The sequence below is a fragment of the Passer montanus genome, unplaced genomic scaffold (genome assembly GCF_014805655.1).
Source record: "Passer montanus isolate IOZ18808 unplaced genomic scaffold, ASM1480565v1 scaffold4, whole genome shotgun sequence".
Classification (NCBI taxonomy): Eukaryota; Metazoa; Chordata; class Aves; order Passeriformes; family Passeridae; genus Passer; species Passer montanus.
In genome coordinates, this window is record NW_024368818.1 from 16273761 (window position 1) to 16280230 (window position 6470).

A 6470-nucleotide genomic window follows, 5' to 3' on the forward strand; every position below is an offset into this window, starting at 1 on the left:
CCAGATGAAACTATCAAAGATTTTCTCTCTTCTAAATTGAAGCAGTATTTTCACTTCGGAATCTGGCAAGCATCTCCTGCAGAACAACAGGGCTTTACTCCAGAGAATACCTGCACATGGTCTCCAGAGCACTCCTGGAGTGCTATCCAGTGTTCTAAAGCACTGGCTCTTAAGGTAAATTACAAATTCACTTTTCTGTCATTCATTTTTGGGGCATGGGAATCTTGTTTATTCTGGCCTTTGTCATAATTAGAAAAAAAGAACATGAATATCTATTTAATTGAATTTTAAGTCTGACAGTGAAACTGATAATACACTATTTTGGCATGCAAGAAATGCTGGAATGAAATTTGTTTAACAAGAGACAGGCCCAATGACAGCTTCAAGAAATTCAAAAACATGCCTTACAACCAAGCAGAGAATGGCTGCACATGTAACGTAGAAGCAGACTAAAATGCTTGTTATTTCCTTGCCTTAGACCTAGACATAAACACACTAAGGTATGTAATTGGTAGCAGTGTATAAGCATTTTGTAACACAGCAACAGCTTTAGTAGTATTTTATAACTTAGTATACATGAATAACACACAACTGCAAATGAACAGAGACATGCAGTATATTTGCTCAAATAGGGCACAGGAAAACATAGGCAAATAGTAAAATCTGCAAGATAAGAACAGTGAATGTAGAGTGGTCAGGAAAGATGTCAGATGAAACTAAAATTAGATTGCAGGACAAAGAGGAGATGTGTCTGATGGTATCAGAATAATCCTGCAAAACAAATAAAAAATATGCCTAGCAACACTACAGTAAACTTATTCCCTCAAACAATATGGACTACATAATCTGAGATCACCCCCTTTTCTTCCAGGGAGGAAGCAAGGTGAACAATACATTAACAATTAGAAAAGAAGGATGATGATTTTTGAAAATCACAAGAAACCTCACTTTGATTCCAGCTTTTCCTCCCAAGGAGCTCTCAAGCACTTTACTGGGACTCCTACAACTGAAACAAAGCATCAAGAAGTGCAGTCATCAGTGCGAAATATAGGGCACCAGCTCCAGGGTATTGTATACTTCAGGTTTACTACCACTTATATATGTGATTATTAAAAGCTGTTTGGGAAAGAGATAATAACGACTAGTGGTAATTAAGAACTAATGACTGGAAAGGTGCATTGTTGCTGTATACAAGTTTAATAAAGTGCTTTGATTCATTAGTCTTTTAAACAATCCATCACCGAGAGCTTCAATCTGTGAGGAAACACACAAATGTTTTGGTGCAACACTTTGATCAGGTCTTTCAGCTAATAAAATCAAGTTTCTTTTCAAAACACCCTGTTAAGCATATGTTGTGAATGAGTGTGGGGGAACGCACCACCACAACATGTTCTAAGTCCTTTCCCCTTACACTTTCTCAAAAAGTTCAAGTACTTGTCACTAAACAATCTGTCCCCAGATTTAAGTGACCTTCATCCTAGCAATCTTCCAACAGAGTCTTCTGCTCACACAGGAAAGACATAACTGGCTGCATTAGATTTTAGGGCCAGGTTCAATCTTGCAAGTCATTTCAGAGACGGAGTGGATGATGCGACGAAGTCACTGTTTTGAGATTAAAAATGTTTACTATGTACGAAAAGGTCATTAACATCTCTCAGCTGAGATCTAAGCACCTTATTTAAATGAAGAGTGTCCTCCCATTCCAGCAGGCTCAAGAGCTCTGCGCAGCGAAGTTCTCACAGATAGCGAGCTCCCAGCCCGGACAGAGGCAGCAGCAGCGGGGATGTCCCGAGGCACGGCGCTCCCGAGAGCGGTTCTGAGGAAAGGCGCTGACAAGCGCCGCTTCCCTGCGGCCTCAACACCGGGGCCGGGCTGGCGAGACACCTGTGGGCGCCGCACCGTGCTCGGTGAACGGGCCCTGCCAGCCCACCGCGGCCGAGCCCCGGAGCTGCCCGGCCGGCGCAGGCTGGCAGCCAGGGCTCCTCAGCGGGCTCGCTCTCACGCTGTCCCAGCACTGCGAGCACGGGTGGCTTCTACAACCCTCCCTGACTCCGAGTCACTTCATTGACAAGACACCCCCTTCCCAACCCCAGAGCCCTTTCTAGGTCAGCCTCACCTCTCTTTCCTTCCCCTCCGCAGCACCCCCTTCCTTCTCTCCGGTTCCGGCGGGCAGCCGCTGTCCCGCGCCTCCGCCCCGCTCGTCTGAGGGCAGGGAGACGGCAGCGCCGGCGAGGCCGAGCCCGTCCCGCCGCCCTGGGCCAGCGCCGGCGCCGGCGCCCGCCCCTCCTGCCCGGGCCCGCCCTCCCGCTCGTGGCACCTGCGGCACCCGCGGCCGTGCCCGGCTGGGGCGGTGGCACTGCCCGCGGCCGGGCGAGCTGCGGGTCGGCTGTCAGCGGGCACTGCTCTGAGGCAGCAGCTCCACAGCGGACAGTGGCTGCTTCACACGAAGCTCACGCAGGGAGTGTCGGCTTGATTTGACGAGCTGCCTTGAGGGACAATGAGAAGCATTTCACTTTACCTGGCGATGGGCAGCCCGAGAAGTGTGAACATACGCCCCTGTTTGAGTAAAGATACGGGCCGCGATAGCAGAGGTTTCAGTCATCTGTTTGTTCAGGAAGCCGCTCTAAGTGCTTTTCTGTTTAATTAGTGGCACAAAATACACATGCCGCCATTTCGTGGGGTGTTTCAGCAGGACCTTCCCTCAGCAGCCGGCCACCACGGCGATTTCTGAAGCCGGAGTGCCCCTGCGAGCAGGGTGAAAGCACCGAGCCTGCGGAGGGCTGGTGTGCTGGTATTTTCTCCTTACGCACACTCTTCTCACAGTCTTGATCTAACAGGTTTAATTCTAGCTTGGGGCAGCTGAAGGATTTCAGCGTCTGGCGTGCCCGGGAGCGGGGCCGCTGTGCCCTGAGGGCAGCCCTGCTGTCACCTGCCCAGGGCTGCCGCCCGGAGCGCTGGCTCGGCTCTCGCTCGCAGCAGCTCCAGTTCAAATTACACCCCCACTATGTTCCCAGCCTGAGTCCATTCACTCCCCAAATCCTACACCGTCAGCCCTGGCTTCCTGCTAACAATAAATTCTTATTTTTCATTTCCTTCTCAAACTTTGATATGGTGAGACAATTTTTAGAGAAAATTTAGTCTTCATAGCATCGGTGTAAAGCCTTGGTCAATTACATGTCTTTTCAATTTCATGCATTTGATACTCGGCTCTTCCTTTTTGATGACAAAATAAGGGACTAGAGCATGCTTTTCATGCACTATGCAGTAAAATTCTGGCTTAATAAGCCTTTAATAAGGCTTACATTCAGCTCACAAGGATCAGAGTGAATTGGAGACCTTGTGAAAGATTAAAAGTCGCTTTCTCCCCTCAATAATTTTCATTCAATCACCTCTCATCTACATATCCTGTTTATTCACCCCAATGCAGCATACTAAGCTGTATCTATTCAAACCCACACTGAAGTGCTGTTCAGCGCAGACCGAGAAACATCACTTAATTAGAAGTGATGCGAAGCCCTTTTGACACTCTTCGTAGATGGAGCATACTTTTCTCCTGTGTAAAATACCTCTTTCCCCTGTTCCGAAAAAAGGGAAGGTGTGAGTAAAACAGTGGTTCAGGACCAGGCACGCTGTATCAGCTGGCAGCTGTGGCTGCGCTTGACCCCTGCTGGATGCACTTGGAACTGAGGTCTGGTGTACCCACTGCCCAAAACAATTCCCCCTCTAATCAAGGACTTTGGACCCAAGCTTAGGAGAAAGCAGCTCCTTGCTGCTAAATGGCAGGGGTCTCCAGCACTGTGAGAAGTGACTGCTGAGAAACTGCATATGTGGTGTGTGCTGTGTCTGTTAAAATACATAGGTGAGCTCTCCTGCTCAAATTTAGTGATGTGTTCTGAAAATGGATTCATGTGAAATCTGTGGGATATGTGTGTAAGGACTGTCTCAGCTCAGACCAGTGGCCAGTTGATATCTTCATAAAGAAAAAACAGAAAATATCTGAATGACCCTCAGAACATGGAATACCTGAAGAACCCTCAGACGCATTCCTCAGTAACTGCAGATGGAAAATGTCTGCACCCAGTATCCAGCCTGTCTCCACAGCTACTCTGCAGTGGTTCAGAAAATTTGAAGAATTTACTCATTTTATGTAAGCTCAGAACAGCTGTTTTTCAAGTGAATTGCGCCTGAACACTCTCAAGGTGGCAGCAAGAGAACAAACATTAGTCACAGAAGGGTATACTCGGCCCACCCTCCTCTTTGTGTTCCCCAGACACAGTCACAGACCTGTTGAGTTCTCAGCACAATCAAAAGATTTAAGCATGGTTTTGATTGCAGTGCAACAAAGAGTGTTATGGCATCTGCAGGAAAAAGACCCAAACCAATGAAGTCTTCAGGTATCTTTGTGTAGTAGTATTGCTGTCAGATTCAGAACGTGGATCACCTTTCTTCCTTCACCCCCTCATTCAGCATGTCTATTTCTCTCGTGATTTCCCAAAGTAAAAAGGAAGTAATGCCATCTTTTTCCAATTATGAAAAATTTAGTGAGTGCCTTGGTGTAGTTAAAAAATGACAGGTATTAGTTGAAGAGACAGTAGCTTCCACTGAAGCAAATCGAGCTGCTAATGCTTTCCTTTCTCCAGTTTCCTCCTGTCACTCAACTGCCTTTGACACTGAGCTGCTCTCTGAACTAACCCAAATCACAGCTAACTCTGATGTTCTTCATTTAATGGCTGTAGTGGCATTTTCCAGGTGGCTTTGACCACATCATCTCTTGCTTTTCATCCTTCAGTTGGCTCCTGGGCATCAAGGTAACTTTTTCCTTATTTTAAAATCTTCCATGCTCATAGGTTATGCCATTAAAAGTTCTCTATATGCAGAAAGGGAGGCAGAGCAATAATGGTGAGTGGAGTAGCTTGAGAAATACCCTGCTTGGCTGCCCCCAAGTCCACCACAGGAGCTCTTAGTCCATCAAAGATCCCTCTCTTCACACATGAAGGAGTGCAGAGTCTTTAAAAAGTAAGCTTTCAAAAATATTTTAGAATTATTTAGAATTTATTTTAAAATATTACAAGAAAATGTATACCAGAAGTAAGAGTGTGGATAATTTATATTACCCTATACGGTGCTCTCTGTGGTAAGAAAAAGACTGGCTTGATAATAATTATCATGAAAGGAATGGTTTCAAAGATCAAATGTGCATGACTAGGGCCTGATTGTTTTCCTTCTCTTTTGCCCCCAAACAAAACAAATTTAATCCTGCTGCCAGTGACCAGGGCATCTTTAAATTTATTGTCTTACTCAGCATGGCTACAGATCTCTGCCTGTAGGACTAAAAGCATTTTGTCCTTACTTTAATGAACATGTCTTAATTACAGAGACTGTTCTACTATGTCAAACAGGACTTGCCAACAGAAAACACAAATTCCCACAGGGATGGCCAGGAATTATGAACAAAGTAGCTAAATGTGAATGCTCATTATGGAGAAAAAGCAGCTATGGGGAGACCTCATTGCAGCCTTCCAGTCCCTAGAGGGGGCTTATAAAAAAGAGGGAGAGTGACTTTTTTTTTATACAGGCAGATAGTTATGGGACGAGGGTGAATGGTTTTAAACTAAGAGAGAGAGCCCAGAGACGTTGTGGATGCCCCACAAAGTTTTGAAGGCCAGGATGGATGGGGCCCTGAGCAAACTGAACTAGTGATATCTCTGCCCATGGCAGGAGGTGAGATGATCTTTAAGGTCCCTTCCAACAAGCCTTTCTATGATTCTGTGTTGCCCAAGAATGCAGACAGCAGCACTTTTGTGATTGACAATTTATTCCTGTGGTTGAGTTCAGCTCCCAGGATTATGTGGCTCAGGCACTGATATTCTGTGAAGGAAGGAAATTATGAGAGCCTGTGCAAAATCTATTGCAGACCACTGGCCAGGAGAAGAGAAGCAGAAGTAGTCCAGGATCAGACTCCAACCTTCCTTTCCACCCTCCTGAGCCCTGTCCCCACGCTGGCCATGGCCTTTTGCTCTGATGTGGAGCAAAGGGGTCACAGGCCACAGAGTTCGGCTGTTGTTTCTGCAGTACAGGAGCCATCCAAGGCTCCATCGCAGTGCCTTGGCCTGAGGGAGCTGGTTCCTGAGAGAGCAGCTCTGCGGCGATGGGTGGCCCAGCTCACATTCGGGGTGGGACCGTCCCGGTAGGGAGCTGGGACACGCTCTCCTTCTTGACGAGAGCTACAACTTCAGGATTTCAGCCTGGCACCGCATTTGGGCGAAGGCCAGCCCGTCCAGTAGGGAGCTGGGACACGCTCTACTTCTTGACGAACTTCAGGATTTCAGCCTGGCACCGCATTTGGGCGAAGGCCAGCCCGTCCCACCAGCCCTTTTTCCCGGTGCCTGTCGTTTCCCGGGGCAGCGGGCACCGGCGGGCCCTGCGGCGCTCGGCCCCGTCGCGATGGCGACCGGCGGGCGGGGCGCGCG